This window comes from Triticum dicoccoides, chromosome 4B, assembly GCF_002162155.2.
Source record: "Triticum dicoccoides isolate Atlit2015 ecotype Zavitan chromosome 4B, WEW_v2.0, whole genome shotgun sequence".
Taxonomy (NCBI): Eukaryota; Viridiplantae; Streptophyta; class Magnoliopsida; order Poales; family Poaceae; genus Triticum; species Triticum dicoccoides.
In genome coordinates this window covers 270,434,538-270,452,879 of record NC_041387.1, presented here as the reverse complement: position 1 = coordinate 270,452,879, position 18,342 = coordinate 270,434,538, and positions in this window count along the sequence as shown.

Genomic DNA, 18,342 nt, shown 5'->3' with positions numbered 1-18,342 from the left:
AATAATTTCATCAGTTTCAGCATTCTCAATATCTTTGGCTCTAGCAATTTGTTCATCAAAAATTCACCTAGTGGCACATTATCATCAAGCAAGGTACTAGCATCATCATAAGCATCACTCATAAAAGAAGTAGCATCATCAATAAGTTGCAACATATCAGGATTAATAGCATGTGGTGGTGTTGCAAGTTTACTCAAAACAAAATATGGATCAAGTAAAGAGCTAGATGGCAGTTCCTTTACCTCCCCTCACCTTAGAGGGAAAAATCTTGGTTCTTGTATCTTTCAGATTCTTCTTAGTGATAAATAGATATAATTCCCATGTGACTCAACAAATATAGCTATGCTCCCCGACAACGGTGCTAGAAAAAGGTCTTCATAACCCACAAGTATAGGGGATTGCAACAGTTCTCGTGGGTAGAGTATTCAACCCAAATTTGTACATTCGACACAAGGCGGGCCAAAGAATATTTGTAAGTATTAGGAATTGAGTTGTAAATTCAACCACACATGGAGATTAAATATCGGCAGCAAGGTGATCAGTAGCACAGTAATATGATAGTTTGATAGCAGCAGTAACAATAATAGTGGTAACGGTAACAGTAGTAGCAGTTTTGTATCAGTTGTAACAGTAGCAATAGCAATAGTAACTTAGCAAGAGCAATATGTGGAAAACTCATAGGCATTGGATCGGTGAAAGCATTGGATGATATTCATCGTATAAAAGTAATAACCTAGAATGATACAGAACTAGCTCCAGTTCACAAATATAAGGGCCATTTACATTTGTGCCCCTAACTTGATCCCACTACTCAGATTTGCCCCTAATTCCTAAGGGTGCTCAAATTTTCCCCTATGCCGTTAGGTGTCCTTATAGAAATTCCCTTCTGCGTCGTTACTGTCCGGTCAAAGGGCTTTGACTGCCTCGAAAAAATAGCAAAAAAATTAAAAAAACCTAAAACTTTGTGGGATCAAAGATAGTTAGGTGCGCAAGGTACGTGCAAATTTTCGTGATGTTTAGACATACCAGGAGATCATGCCAAAAGAAAACAATAAATCTGTACGCCTGTGAATAGTAAATTCAAATAAAATAGCAAGAAATTTCAGAAAATATATGAATTTTTTTGGCATCCAAGATGATCGGTTGCGCAAGGTGTGTGCAAAATTTTGTGATCAAATGGCATGCGAGGAGCTCTAGCAAAAAAACAAAATAGTGTATTTTTTCAAAAAAAAATTGCGAGCCATATTTTGTTTTTTTCTCCATGAGCTCCTGCAAAGTCCAAACACAACAAAATTTTCCACACACCTTGCGCAGCCGAGCATCTTCGATGCCAAAAAATTTCATATTTTTTTGAATTTTCTTGCTATTTTTTTGAATTTACTATTCACGGGCATACATATTTACTGTTTTTCCTTTGCCATGACCTCCTAGAGTGTCCAAACAACATGAAAAATTGCACGCACCATGCGCACTTGAGTATCCTCGATCCCACAAAAATTCAAAATTTTTTATTTTTTTGTTGCTTTTTTTTGAGACGGTCAAAGCCCTTTGACGCCCTTTGACCGGACGGTAACGACGCAAAAGGGCATTTCTATAAGGGCAACTAACGGCAGAGGGGAAAATTTGAGCACCCTCCGAAATTAGGGGTAAATCTGAGTAGTGGGATCAAGTTAGGGGCATATATGTAAATATCCCTAAATATAATGTATCCATGTATTTCGTAAATAGTCATACGTGCTTATGGAAAAGAACTTGTATGACATCATTTGTCCTACCCTCCCATGGAAGCGGGTCCATAAGGAAACTAACGGATATTAAGACCTCATTTTAATAGAGGACCGGAACAAAGCATTAATACATAGTGAATACATGAACTCCTCAAACTACGACCATCACTGGAAAGTATCCCAATTACTTTCACCCTGGGGTTTACAGATCATAACACGTAATAGGTTAATATGACTTGCAAGATCGGATCTAGAACATATATATAATGGTGAAAACATAAACGGTTCATATCTGAAATCATGGCACTCGGGCCAGAGTGACAAGCATGAAGCATGGCAAAGTCATAACAACATCAATCTTAGAACATAGTGGATACTAGGCATCAAGCCCTAACAAAACTAACTCGATTACGTGATGAATCTCATCCAACTCCTCATCGACCAGCGAGCCAATGAAGGAATTACTCACTCTCGATGGGGAGCATCATGGAGTTGGCGATGAAGGAGGGTTGGTGATGATGAAGACCAAAGATTCCCCTCTCCGGAGCCCGAGACGAGCTCCAGATCTGGCCTCCTGATGAACAATAGGAGGTGGCGGCGGCTCCATATGGTGAAACACGATGAAACTTCCTCTCCTAGTTTTTCTCCAAAAATAGGATTTTATAGCGTCAGAATTAGGGTCAGAGGGGCCACCAGGTGGGCACAACCCACCAGGGCGCGCCTAGAGGGGGTGGCCTGCCCTGGAGTATCGTCCCCAGCGAGGGCACCCCCTCCGATGGTTCTTGGCCCCAATATTTTTTATTTATTCTGAAATAAGTCTCCAAAAAGATCTGTTCCAATCCAAGAAATTTAATTTCTACACAAAAACAACACCATGGTTGTTCTGCTGAAAACAGCGTCAGTCCGGGTTAGTTTCATTCAAATCATGCAAATTAGAGTCCAAAACAAGATTAAAAGTGTTAGCAAAAGTAGATACGACGGAGACGTATCAAAGCAGCACTCTCAACAGCCACAGTTCGTTGGTAATTTGCAACAAGGATAACATTATTAGTAGCAGCAGCAACAGGTGAATGTTCAGCAATAGTTTCCAAACCAGCTTGTTATGCGACCGCAGTTGCAACCACAACAACAAGGGTCATATCAGCAATTCGGGATGCAGCAATAGATAGCACAAGTTTCACAGCAGCCGCTAGCACCGCATGGTCAAGGCCAAGTTCCTCTCTTTGATGTTTCCACGACCATGGCTGCTAATGAGCAAGGGTCCTTCCATAACCAATGGAAAAACAACGAAAGGGGTTCGTTGTTGGAAGTGTGCAGTAGATACACACCCTGCAAAAGATTGCAAGTTCAACATTACTGTTACATTTGTGACAAGATTGCTCATCAAACATTGTGATGTCATGTTCTGAAACTCCCTAAACCCAATGCTTTTGTTTTAGGGTTAGTTGCCGAAGAGACATATTTTGCTCAATTTCCTGATTGTTTTGTGAAGGATCATTTGGCACCGGCCCAGTCAACCATTGCTTGTGTCTAAGTTAGCGGTGTTATGGTACTTGCTTCTGTTCTTGAGAGTTGGATTGCAAGGAGATCTCCGGTACAGACACAATGGAAGTGGAAGGCCATACCACATGGAGAGGATGCATATCTTGTTAGCTTCCTGATGTTTGCTTGAACAACGTCGGTATTTCCCCAAAGAGGAAGGGATGATGCAGCACAGCAACGGTAGGTATTTCCCTAAGTGATGAGACCAGGGTTATCGAACCAGTAGGAGAACCACGCAACACCACGTAAACAACTCCTACACACAAAGAACAAATACTTGCAACCCAACGTAAGAGAGGAGTTGTCAATCCCTCACTGGTAAAAAGATAGGTAAAATTGTAGTAGATTGGATAAATAGATCTCACGGGAACGCGAGATAAAATAAATTAATAAAAATTGCAGCAAGGTATTTTTGTATTTTTGGATTAATAGATCTGAAAATAAAAGAAAATAAAAATAGATCGCTAAGGCAAATATATTAAAGAAAAGACCCGGGGGCCGTAGGTTTCACTAGCGGCTTCTCTCGACAAAAATAGTATATGGTGGGAAAATAAATTACTGTTGGGCAATTGACAGAACTTCAAATACCCATGATGATATCCAGGCAATGATCATTATATAGGCATCACGTCCAAGATTAGTAGACCGACTCCTGCCTGCATCTACTACTATTACTCCACACATCGACCACTATCCAGCATGCTTCTAGTGTAATAAATTCATGGAAAATGGAGTAATGCAATAAGAACGATGATATGATGTAGACAAGATCTATTTATGTAGAAATAGACCCCATCTTGTTATCCTTAATAGCAACGATACATAAGTGTTAGTTCCCCTTCTGTCACTGGGATCAAGCACCGTAAGATCGAACCTATCACAAAGCACCTCTTCCCATTGTAAGATAAATAGATCAAGTTGGACAAAAAAAAGCACCGTGGGCATGGGCGCCCACTCTCCAAGGCTGGCGCTGCCTCCGGCGGCCTTGTGGGCGCGTCTTCTTGTGGTGAGAGCCGCTGTGGTCAGGGGAGCCGCTGTGAGGAGGCGAGGCGCGCGGCAGCCATCCGGCCACCACGGCCTCGATCCGACTCAGCCGACTCTTCCTCGGAGTTCATGGTGTGGGTGGAGAAGCGTGCAGGGGCCTCACTCCAGCTCCCATGCTTCTTCGCTGTCGTGTTGCCAGCCGGGGGAACTGGTGGCTTCTGGCTTCAGGCCATCGACTACTGTAGCAAGACATCGTGTGTGGAGGCCGAGGTCACGGCCGCCAGCAACGTGTTCCTGAATCGCGGGTGGCAGTTGTTTGCCTGCACACGGGGCCTGTGTGGGAGGTGCACCCTCCACTTCTGGTACGACGGCGTCACGACCCTCTACGTGAGGATCTTCAAGGAGGATGGCCCGCGTGTTGGGTGCTGCCCGGAGAGCGACAGCGATCACGACGACAACGATGATGGTGGACGAAGGGGTGGCGGCGTTGCTGGTGATGACCTCGCCCTTGGTGAAGGTCGTGCCGCCTCCAACAGCGGTGGCTTGTCCTCCGCAGAAAGCTCCAGCGACAATGACTCCGATGAGCCGCTGCACTGCCGGGCCCGGACCGGGAGGGGAGATGAGCTGCGTCGTTGCCACGCCCCAGGGAAGCGGGAGGAGGGCTATGAGTGAGCCCTGGTGCTGCTGGAGCCGGACCTCAAGAGCCGACATCGACGTGCACCTGCTTTTGCTTCATTTTTTTGTTGCAAGAAAGAAGGAGGCCCTGCCAGGGCGTGTAATGGATTATGGCACTTGTGTCGTTAAGTTATTATTTCTATGCTTCCTCCTGATGCTTATGTTGCTATTGAGTGTCGTTGGGATAACTTATCTTAGAGCTCCTGTGATAAAATTCGACGCCGCGGGAGCGGTCCTTCGAGGAATGCCCCTGTGGTCGCCAGGCTTCAGGAAGGGGCTCCCATAGCTGTAGGACTGGGAGGCCCCGAAGGCGCATTGCCCGTGAGCTCACTCAAGAGCGTTACGCGAGGACAGATATACCACAGGACCAGGGACTGAGACTTCAATGAGGTGTGCTCACGGGCCAACCCGAAGCACGCACACCTGCCCTGCCCCCGCGCGCAGGACGCGCGAGGAGGAGCGACTGGCAACTGCCACTCCTCCTGAGGCAAAGCCTGAGAGAAATGAACTAGGCAAGAAGAGAGATTCCCAACCCCAAGAAAGAGACGCTGAAACTCCAAATTCTATTCAAGAAGTCGCAAATCAGATAAAAAAAGCAAGCAAAAGAACAACCGCGTCCAGCACCTATACTAGTCTTCTCACCAGCGTGGAGCTAAGTGCTGCCACTAGGACGTGGGATGGAGCCCCCATGAGGCCCAAGTGCGATTCCCAGGAGACTCCGGGGCATGTACAACCCTAACTCATTATTACGTGAGAGTGTCACGAGCGGAGACCTTCACAGGCGCGGAGCCTTCTTTATGGGTAGATCTTTTAGAGGTGCTGGATGTTATAGGCATTCTAGATGGGACCCCGTCCTGCGTCTCCAGGTGCACGGCGCCAGGCATGCAGACACGTGTGATCCTACACGGGGCCTCCCACATGGGGAGATCTTGTGAAGCCCTTCGCTGGAGAACACCCGCCTCAGGACAAGGGCACCCGCCTCGAGGGTCCTGGAACGGATGTTCCGGCAGTGGTACCGCCGCAGCACCTGCTGGTACCTCGCAGCTCGAAGCGAGGCCTGGCGACAACGTTCCTCCCCCAACACGAGGTCCATCTCCCATGCGATGTCCTGACGCGCCTCGTCGAATGCCAGAACGTGCGGGGCGTGATGCCTGACCTCGTGAGAGAGGTCTGCCTCGGCTCTGTAGACGAGGAAGAAAGGGGTCTCGCCTGTAGGCTTGGTTGCGGTGGTGCGGATGGACCACAGCACGAACGGAAGCTCGTTAAGCCAGTCTCTGCCGTAGGTCTCGAGATTTTTCTTGAAGCTCCTTGCCTAGAGGCCCCTCAAGACCTCCGCGTTGGTGCGCTCGGCCTGGACATTGCTCCGCGGGTGCATCACCGAAGCATAGCATATCTGCGTTCCAAGGTTAGCACAATATGTTTTAAAGAGGTTGCTCGTGAACTGGGAGCCGTTGTGGGTGATGATGCGGTTGGGCACCCCAAAGAGGCTTACGAGGCCCTTGATGAACTTGACTGCAGAACCAGCCGAGATGGTGCAGACAGCTTCCACCTCCGCCCACTTGGTGAACTTGTCGATGACGATGTAAGGTACCGACAACCCCCGGGCGCTTGAGGAAATGGGCCCAAGATGTCCAACCTCCCAAAGCATGCATGGCCACGAGAGCGGGATGGTCTGGAGGCCCTGAGCAGGCTGATGGATCTGCTTAACATGGAATTCACAGGCCTCACAAGATCTTACCAATTCAATGGCGTCGTTGACCGCTGTGGGCCAGTAGAACCCGATGTGAAATGCCTTTCCCATGAGGGTGCGTGACGAAGAGTGATGCCCACAATACCCATCGTGAATGTTAGCCAGTAGCTCGCACCCCTGCTCCTTGGTGATGCACTGCAGGGAGACGTCGTTCGGGTGCCTTCGGTAGAGCTCACCGTCCTGGATGCAGTATGCGATAGCCTGGCGGACCACCCGCTCTGCATCCTCTTCCTTCTCCGGCAGGGTGCCCTGAAGCAGGTACACCTTGAATTCCTCGGTCCAGCACCCCTCCTGAGGCTCAAGCGCGAGGAGCAGGCGGGCCCCTAAGGCTGGACCACAAGCCGGGGCGCCCGTGGTAGGTGTCGTGGCAGCTCCTCCCGAGGTAGCGCTAGATTAGCAACGGGGGGAACTGCTGATGGCCTAAAGAGCCGCTCCTCAAAGACGCCAGGCTCCTGGGGGAGGCGCCGGGACGCCCTCTTGGCAATGTCGTCCACCTCCTTGTTTGTGCCTCGTAGCATGTGTTGTAGTTTCAAACCCAAGAATTGCTTCTCAATTTTGCGAATCTCCTTGAGGTATGCCTCCATGTGCTCGTCCTCCGGCTTCTACTCCTTGTTGGAGAAGTTGATGAGGAGCTGGGAGTCGCCCCTCATGGTGAGGCGCCTGACCCCCAGGGCAACCGCGGCCCTGAGCCCGGCGATCAGGCCCATAAATTCGATGATGTTGTTGGAGACCTTCTCGCTATGCTAGAAGCAGAGCTGCACGGCATAGTAGAGCTTGTCTTGGGTGGGCAAGATGAGAACAACTCCAGCCCCCGCGCCCTGACGTGCGAACTCACCATCGAAGTGCATGACCCAACCATCAGGAGCTTTGTCTCCTTGGGTGAGGGAGCGGTCCTCGCCCACCTCTTGACTTGGTGTGTCAGTCCATTCAACCATAAAGTCAGCGAGGGTTGATGACTCGGGTGGTGCAAAACTCAAGCTAAAACGCCTACAATTCGATGTTCGATTCGGCAACCCTTCCTGCAGCATTGGGGCTTTGGAGCACCCTCTCCAGCGGGTAGGTTGAGACGACCTTGATAGTGTGGCCTTGGAAGTAGTGGCGCAACTTCTTGGAAGAAATGAGGAGTGCAAGGAGGAGCTTCTGCGGCATGGGGTAACACACCCACGTGTCATGCAGTATGGTGCTGACAAAGTAAACAGGGTGCTCTACGTGGGAGGAACTGTCCGCCAGGTCTTGTTCCTCTAAGTGGTGAAGCCTCAGGAGTCCCGTCTTATGTTGCTTCAGGGGCCCCGACCTCAGGAGCCTCATCTCCTGATGGTGGATCGGTGGCCTCAGGCTTACTATCCTAAGGTCATGACGCCTTAGATGGGTGTGCCGCCCCGTGCCGCACACCCTTTGCTCCATGTTCCTCATGGACCGCCACCAGCGCTGCGCTGGCTGAGTGTGGTGTGGCGGCCAAATAGAGCACCAGAGGCTTGAGCGGGCGATGGGCCACCATCACCGGTAGGTTGTTGAGGTACTTCTTGAGGTCTTGGAAAGCCGCGTCAGCCTTCGGAGTCCATTCGAAGAGACTCTTCCTCTTCATCATCTTGAAGAATGGGAGGGCGCGCTCGCCTAGCTTGGAGATGAAGCGCCCAAGCGAGGTCCCACAGCCTGCCAGCTTCTGCATATCCTTGAGAGTTTGAGGCGGGCTCATCCTTTCTATTGCGTTGACCTTCTCCGGGTTGGCCTCAATTCCTCTATGTGACACCAGGAACCCCAATAGCTTGCCTGATGGGACACCGTATATGCACTTCTCAGGATTAAGCTGCAGCTTCACTTCACACAGGTTGGCGAACATCTCCTCCAGATCTCCAATAAGGGTTCTTGCCTCCCGGGACTTGACCACTATATAATCGACTTAGGCCTCTACGTTTCTTCCAAGCTGCTTTCCCAAAGTGATGTGCATCAACCGCTGGAAGGTTGCTCCGACATTGCGTAACCCAAATGGCATGCAGGTGTAATAATACACCCCACACGGAGTCAGAAAGGCCGTCTTCTCTACATCTTCCACTGCCATCTTGATTTGATGATAGCATGTGAAGGTGAAAGCACAAGTGCTCCCTAGGTGGTTTTGGTAATTAATGTGAACATATCTCTTGTTGGACTAACACTTTTATCTAGTATGTTTCAGATAAGTTCAACAATGGAGTGGCATGGACTAAAGGATGTGGGAACTCCTTCAAGATGCTAAGGACAAAGGATTGGTTTAAGCTTCAAGCTCAAGAATCTTCATTTTATATTTTAGTGATCCAAGATCACATTGAGTCTATAGGAAAAGCCAATACTATCAAGAAGGGATGAGGTGTTGCTTAATGAGTTTCTTGCTCCACAGTGCTTAGTGATATGCTCCAAAACCCTCAACTACTTTCCCACTTCCACACGTATGACCTAAACCTAAAGTCAAACTCGGCTCCACCGATTCTTTCTATCCGGCGCCACCGAGTTCAAATGTCTTAGCCACTGCCACAAACCCTAGACAAACCGGTTGCACCGATAGGGATCTCGGTCTCACCGAGATGGGATTGTAATCTCTCTGTGTATGTCCATTACCAAAATCGGTCTCACCGAGTTTGAGCAATCGGTACTACCGAGATTACAATGCAAACTCTCTGGTTAACTTATTACCAAAATCGGTCCCACCGAGTTTGAGTAATCGGTCCCACCGAGTTTGCCTGACCAACTCTCTGGTTAGCTAATTACCAAAATCGGTCTCACCGAGTTTGTGTAATCGGTCTCACCGAGATTATGTTATGCCCTAACCCTAACCATATCGGTCCTACCGAGTTGCATGTCGGTCCCACCAAAAACCCTAACGGTCACTAGATTTACTAAATCGGTCCGACCGAGTTTGTTGATTCGGTCCCACCGAGTTTGGTAAATTGTGTGTAACGGTTAGATTTTGTGTGGAGGCTATATATACCCCTCCACCTCCTCTTCATTCATGGAGAGAGCCATCAGAACAAACCTACACTTCCAACTTACCAGTTCTGAGAGAGAACTACCTACTCATGTGTTGAGGCCAAGATATTCCATTCCTACCATATGAATCTGGATCTCTAGCCTTCCCCAAGTTGCTTTCCACTCAAATCTTCTTTCCACCAGATCCAAATCCTATGATAGAGAGTTGAGTGTTGGGGAGACTATCATTTGAAGCACAAGAGCAAGGAGTTCATCACCAACACACCATTTGTTACTTCTTGGAGAGTGGTGTCTCCTAGATTGGCTAGGTGTCACTTGGGAGCCTCCGACAAGATTGTGGAGTTGAACCAAGGAGTTTGTAAGGGCAAGGAGATCACCTACTTTGTGAAGATCTACCGCTAGTGAGGAAAGTCCTTCATGGGTGACGGCCATGGTGGGATAGACAAGGTTGCTTCTTCGTGGACCCTTCGTGGGTGGAGCCCTCTGTGGACTCGCGCAACCGTTACCCTTTGTGGGTTGAAGTCTCCATCAATGTGGATGTACGATAGTAACACCTATCGGAACCACGACAAAAACATCCGTGTCTCCAATTACGTTTGAATCCTCCAAAACCCTTCCCTTTACATTCTTGCAAGTTGCATGCTTTACTTTCCGCTGCTCATATACTGTTTGCATGCTTACTTGTTATGTATTGTGAATGTTAAACTTGTGCCTAAACTGCACTTAAACTTAAAGAAGTTAAAAACTGCAACTTTGATACTTAGTGTCTAATCACCCCCCCTCTAGACACCTCTTCTCAAGGTCCTACAAGTGGTATCATAGCTTTGGTCTCCATTTCCTTGGTTTAATCACCATTGGAGGAAGATGGATGAGTCTACTTTGGGGAGTCTTAGACATAGAGTGCCTATACTTGATGGAGAGTATTTTCATGAGTTGAAAAATGAGATGCTTGTAATTTTCAATCAATATCATTTGAACAAGTACATTGCTAGCCCTTGTGCACCTCATGTTAATCCTATGCATCCTACTCTTGATGAGTCAATTGACATGATTAGGAATCTTAGAACTGTTAATATTATCACTAGAGGCTTGCCTAGAAACTTAATTAGAAACTTGCCTACTCTTGAGTGTTCCTACACTATATGTAAATTTCTTGAGGAACGCTTTCAAAATTATTCCTTGAAAAATCTAGATGAAATTCTCCATAAGTCTATTGCCTTAAGTAAGATGAATACTAGTGATCCTATGTTTGGTGATCGTCTATTTGAGCTTACAAACCTTATGCGTGCCAAAGGAGATGTTGGAATTATTAGTGATATTATTTCCAAAGCTATAAGAATTCATAAGCAAGATCATTGTCAAACTCACTCTAACGAATTACCCTCTCTAGGACTTGATCCACCACATGACGATGTTGAACATGGATACTATGATGAGGATGATGATAGTGACTTCGATCTTGACAATGCAATGAAACATTTTGGTCTTATGGCAAATCTTCGGGGATATATGTCAGGAGGAAAGGAATGGGTTCTTGACAGTGGATGTACCGATCATATGACCGGAGATAAAGACATGTTTCGTGAGCTTGCTGAAAATGATGGTCCTCAAAAGTATGTTCACTTTCGGTGACAACTCAAAGGGTAAGGTGGTTGGCCTCGGTAAGGTGGCCATATCACATGATAGCTCCATTCATAATGTTATGCTTGTTGAATCTCTTGGCTACAACTTTCTTTCAGTATCTAGACTTGCTGATTTCGGTTTCAATGTCCTATTTACTGAAGTAGATTGCCAAGTGTTTCGTCGAGACAATCATAAAATGGTCTTTACCGGTATATGTAGAGGTGATCTTTACATTGTTGATTTCTCTAAAAAGGATCAACCTAAAACTTGCTTCATTGCTAAATCCTCAAAAGGTTGGTTATGGCATAGACGACTAGGTCACGTTGGCATGAGAAACCTTGACAAGCTTATTAATGGGAATCATATCCTTGGTGTTAACGATGTCATATTTGATAAGAATAGACTTTGCAGTGCTTGTCAAGCAGGTAAACGGGTTGGAGGAAGGCATCCCGTGAAAAACATCATGACCACAAGGAGGCCACTTGAGCTACTTCACATGGATCTTTTTGGTCCCAACGCTTACAAGAGTCTCGGTGGAAATTTTTTTGGTCTAGTTATAGTTGATGATTTTTCGAGATTTACGTGGGTGTTCTTTCTCGATGATAAATCGCAGGTCCAAAAGATCTTCAAAAACTTCGCCAGGAAGGCTCAAAATCAGTTTGAAGTGAAGATCAAGAAGGTTCGCAGCGACAACGGAACGGAGTTCAAGAACGCAAACATGGACACCTTTCTTGATGAAGAAGGGATTTCACACAAGTTCTCGGCTACGTACACACCTCAACAAAATGGAGTTGTTGAGAGGAAGAACCGGACGCTCATCGAAATGGCGAGAACGATGCTTGATGAGTACAAGACACCGAAGCACTTTTGGGCAGAAGCGGTTGAGACAGCTTGTCATGCAACAAATCGCTTGTATCTTCACAAGCTACTCGGCAAGACGGCATACGAGCTCCTCATCGGTAACAAACCCCAAGTTGGATACTTTCGAGTATTCGGCTCAAAGTTCTACATTCTTGATAAGCATCATCGTTCTAAATTTGCTGCTAAGTCTCATGAAGGTTTCCTACTAGGTTATGGCTCAAACTCTCACACTTACTGTGTCTACAACAATTTCACCCGAAAGGTTGAAGAGACGGTAGATGTGAAGTTTGATGAATCTAACGGCTTGCAAGTAGAGCAATTGCCAATTGATGTAGGAGACAAAGATCCTTTGAAAGCAATCCAAGACTTGTCTATTGGCAAGGTCCGTCCAACAGAGGTGAAGGAGAGTACCTCGTCCGTCCAAGTGGAAGCTTCTACTTCACGACAAGGTGAACCAAGAGTTGATACGGAAGCATCCACAAGTGGGACACACCAAGATGAAGAAAACGAGGAAGTGCATCAAGATGAATGTCAACAACCTCCTTCTCCACCACGATAAGAGAACGACAATGCCAACAATGAAGAAGGCCAAGAAGAAGAACAAGATGAAGAAGAAGTTCAACCAAGAACCAAGCAAAAGCTTTCACGAGTTCGAGCAAGAATTGCTAAAGACCATCCCGTCGAGCAAATCTACAATGATATTCAAACCGGGAGAATCACTCGCTCTAAAACTCATTTAGCTAACTTTTGTGAAAACTATTCTTTCATCTCTAGCATTGAACCTATGAAGGTTGAAGAAGCATTGGAAGATCCGGATTGGATAAATGCTATGCATGAAGAGCTACACAACTTTGAGAGGAACCAAGTTTGGACATTGGTTGAGAAGCCTGACAACAACCACAACATCATCGGTACCAAATGGGTGTTTCGCAACAAGCAAGATGAAGATGGACAAGTAGTTCGCAACAAAGCACGTGTCGTCGCCCAAGGCTACACACAAGTCAAAGGTATGGACTATGGCGAGACTTACGCTCCCGTTGCTAGACTTGAGTCCATTCGCATCTGACTTGCCTATGCTAATCACCATGATATCACCTTGTACCAAATGGACATTAAAAGTGCTTTTCTAAATGGTGAAATAGAGGAGGAAGTTTATGTTAAGCAACCTCCCGGCTTTATCAATCCTAAGAAACCAAATCATGTTTACAAACTTCACAAAGCCCTTTATGGTCTTAAACAAGCTCCTAGAGCGTGGTATAAATGCTTGACCAAGTTCCTCATTGAAAAAGGCTTTGAAATTGGGAAAATTGATTCCACACTTTTTACTAAAAGGGTTAATGCAGAACTATTTGTGTGCCATGTTGATGATATTATATTTGGTTCAACTAACCCTCATTTTAGTGAAAAGTTTGGGAAGCTAATGTCGGAGAAGTTTGAGATGTCTATGATGAGTGAACTCAAATTCTTTCTTGGTTTGCAAATCAAGCAAACTAAGGAAGGTACCTTTGTTTCTCAAACGAAGTACACCAAGGACCTATTCAAGAAGTTCAATATGCAAGAATGCAAAGGTATGACTGGACCCATGCCTACTAGTGGACATCTTGACTTTACCAAAGATGGTGAACCGGTTGATCAAAAGGTTTATCGCTCTATGATTGGTTCATTTCTATATCTATGTGCTTCACGTCCCGATATCATGCTAAGTGTGTGCATGTGTGCACGATATCAAGTTGCTCCTAAAGAATGTCATCTTAAGGTCGTGAAAAGGATAGTGAGATACTTAATCCATACACCAAATTTTGGCATTTGGTATCCTAAGAGGGCCTCTTTCCATCTTGTTGGCTACTCCGACTCGGACTATGCCGGAGATAAGGTTGATAGAAAGTCCACTTCGTGTACTTATCAATTTCTTGGTAGATCTCTTGTGTCTTGGTCCTCCAAGAAACAAAACTCCGTATCCTTATCCACCGCCGAAGCGGAATACATTGCCGTTGGTTCATGTTGTGCTCAATTACTTTGGATGACCCAAACTCTTAAAGATTATGGGATATATGTGAAACATGTTCCATTGATTTGTGACAATGAAAGTGCTATCAAAATTGGTCATAATCTCGTACAACATTCTCGAACTAAGCATACTGAAGTTCGTCATCATTTCATTCGAGATCATGTTGCTAAGGGTGACATTAATCTTAAGCAGGTTCGCACCGAAAAGCAATTAGCGGATATATTCACTAAACCTCTTGATGAGAAAGTGTTTTGCAGGTTGAGAGGAGAATTGAACATCATAGATGCTTCAAACTTGGAGTACAAACTCCATGGACACATGCAAGACATGAGCTTATGACTAATCCTTGATATTTCTCTTATGATGAAGATCTTATGTCTTGGATATATTTGCATCTTGCATGTTATATAACCCATGTAGGTACTTGGTTGAATCAAATTCCATGAGATTGTAATCTACTCACATCTTGGGCAATCTCTACATCACCAAGTTTCTACACTATGGTGGTTGAAGACAAGGAATCACGGAACCATTCAAACATATCCTTTGACAAATTCTATGTTGAGCTTCATGATTGTCATTTTTGGCTACACAAGTGCTCTTCCTTGCAAGAACTAACCCATATAGGTAGATGGACTCAAATTCCAAGTGGTGCTCCCAATTCTTGATGAGCTACATCAACCTTGAGCAACCCACACAAGTTCAACTACATGTTCAACACCACCAACCAAGGTATGTTATTCCATCTTAGAGAAGCTTTACTCCAAGTCAAGAGCTAAAGCAACTCGACAAGATGTGAATACATCAAGATGCTTAAACGAAAAATGGCAACCCCATTTTGAGCTTAAACGATGAGTATGACCTATGATCAAGTGATCTCACTTGACTCCTAAGTCAATATACTCTAACATAGGTAACTTTGTCGCCGACCATCTGTAGATGAAGTTCTCTTGTGTTCTTTTCTATGTTTTTGCATTTATCTCATGCATATTTGTTTCCCCTTTCAAAAAAAACTTCATCTAGATTTCTTTCTGTTTGCTCTGCATTTTCTGCATCCAATTCATTGCATATCATTCAGTAAATTCCTTGCAAATCTTTGTGGGATCTTACTAGTCTAGTGAGCTGAGGTGACAAGTGTTTTCTCTGTGATGAACTCGGTTTCACCGATTTGTTGTTTTCGGTCCAACTGAATCCTTTTGGTACAACCGAAGCATACCACTCGGTGCCACCGATTTCACAAGAGGAAAAATAGTTTGCCACGTATTCTGTGTTTCTTCTGATCCAGCTCCACTCAATGAATCTTGTCCTCTACAAGCATCACATTTATATAAATGCTTTGTGCTGTGACTCAAGGATCAAACCCTTCTTGGAAATTGATGTCAAAGGGGGAGAGAGAGATCACATCAAAGCTTATCACTTCCAAAAGGGAGAGAGCATTACTTCCACAGGGGGAGAAAGAGATCTCCAGGGGGAGAGAATACTCAAGTAGAAAGTATTTCTCAAGGATCCCAGATGTTTGGTGTTCAAGAGGAGAGATGCCACATGTCTTCTTGAGGGGAAAGACATGTTCATATGTGCTTATTTGCATTAGCTCTGTTCAATTATATCCTTCAGCTCTGATTTTCTGTTCCCTATCTTCTCCTAGTATCCCATGCTAGATTCAGGGGGAACAAGACATCTAAGGGAAAGAAATCATTTAAATTCATTGCATATCTTTACTCTTGGGGACATGTCTAATCAAATGTGGTACTTAGTACTCACTCTCTACATGTCATCCCAGTCTTGGTATTCTTGTGGTTTCTTCTATTTGCTCTGGCTAGTAGATGTACATGTGTTATCTAACCTTGTTTACGCAGGTTCATTCCATCCTAAGCCAACTCGAGACTACAAGGTAAGTATATGCATCACAACCATGTGTATGAGGAATTCTTGCTGATGTACATACTGTTTGCAAGAAGGACTCGTGGGCATGAAGGTATTTTCTTTAATATTCTTTGCTCTGATGCATATGGCCAAGATACATGTAACACATTGCCTGCTCTATCATGGTTATGCTCTCACATGCTTCTATATTCCATATTCACATGATTGCATACATGTAGGGGGAGCCTATGCTTGTTACATGTCTTTCCAAAGCTTTACTTTCTATTCTTTATATCTTTATCTAAAGCTTTGATATATGTTGTCATCAATTACCAAAAAGGGGGAGATTGAAAGCACAAGTGCTCCCTAGGTGGTTTTGGTAATTAATGTCAACATATCTCTTGTTGGACTAACACTTTTATCCAGTATGTTTCAGATAAGTTCAATAATAGAGTGGCATGGACTAAAGGATGTGGAACTCCTTCAAGATGCTAAGGACAAAGGATTGGCTCAAGATTCAAGCTCAAGACTCTTCATTTTATATTTTAGTGATCCAAGATCACATTGAGTCTATAGGAAATGCCAATACTATCAAGAAGGGATGAGGTGTTGCTTAATGAGTTTCTTGCTCCACAGTGCTTAGTGATATGCTCCAAAACCCTCAACTACTTTCCCACTTCCACACATATGACCTAAACCTAAAGTCAAACTCGGCTCCACCGATTCTTTCTATCCGGCGCCACCGAGCTCAAATGTCTTAGCCACTGCCACAAACCCTAGACAAATCGGTCTCATCGATAGGGATCTCGGTCTCACCGAGAAGGGATTGTAATCTCTCTGTGTATATCCATTACCAAAATTGGTCTCACCGAGTTTGAGCAATCGGTACTACTGAGATTACAATGCAAACTCTCTGGTTAACTTATTACCAAAATCAGTCCCACCGAGTTTGAGTAATCGGTCCCAGCGAGTTTTCCTGACCAACTCTCTGGTTAGCTAATTACCAAAATCGGTCTCACCGAGTTTGTGTAATCAGTCTCACCGAGATTACGTTATGCCATAACCCTAACCATATCGGTCCTACCGAGTTACATGTCGGTCCCACCGAAAACCCTAACGGTCACTAGATTTACTAAATCGGTCCAACCGAGTTTGTTGATTCGGTCCCACCGAGTTTGGTAAATTGTGTGTAACGGTTAGATTTTGTGTGGAGGCTATATATACCCCTCCACCTCCTCTTCATTCATGGAGAGAGCCATCAGAACAAACCTGCACTTCCAACTTACCAGTTCTGAGAGAGAAATACCTACTCATGTGTTGAGGCCAAGATATTCCATTTCTACCATATGAATCTTGATCTCTAGACTTCCCCAAGTTGCTTTCCACTCAAATCTTCTTTCCACCAGATCCAAATCCTATGAGAGAGAGTTGAGTGTTGGGGAGACTATCATTTTAAGCACAAGAGCAAGGAGTTCATCACCAACACACCATTTGTTACTTCTTGGAGAGTGGTGTCTCCTAGATTGGCTAGGTGTCACTTGGGAGCCTCTGACAAGATTGTGGAGTTGAACCAAGGAGTTTGTAAGGGCAGGGAGATCGCCTACTTCGTGAAGATCTACCGCTAGTGAGGCAAGTCCTTCGTGGGCGACGGCCATGGTGGGATTGACAAGGTTGCTTCTTCGTGGACCCTTCGTGGGTGGAGCCCTCCGTGGACTCGTGCAACCATTACCCTTCGTGGGTTGAAGTCTCCATCAACGTGGATGTATGATAGCACCACCTACCGGAACCATGACAAAAACATCTGTGTCTCCAATTGTGTTTGAATCCTCCAAAACCCTTCCCTTTACATTCTTGCAAGTTACATGCTTTACTTTTCGCTGCTCATATACTCTTTGCATGCTTACTTGTTATGTATTGTGAATGTTAAACTTGCGCCTAAACTCCACTTAAACTTAAAGAAGTTAAAAACTGCAACTTTGATACTTAGTGTCTAATCACCCCCCCTCTAGACACCTCTTCTAAAGGTCCTATAGAAGGCGTCCAGTAAACACACTAGATCACATCGGTAGTGGAGTCGATGATCTGGTCAATGCGAGGAAGAGGGAATGGATCTTGGGGGCAAGCTTTGTTCAGGCTCGTGAAGTCAATGCACATGCGCTCTTTCCCGCCCTTCTTGGGGACAATGACTGGGTTCGCCTACCACTCCGGGTGTCGTACTTCCCAGATAACGCCGGCCTCCTACAGCTTGTGAGTTTCCTGGACGATGAACGACTGCTTCTCCGGGGCTTGTCACCACGCCTTCTACTTCACGGGGCGCGCGTGGGGGCACACCATGAGGTGGTGTTTGA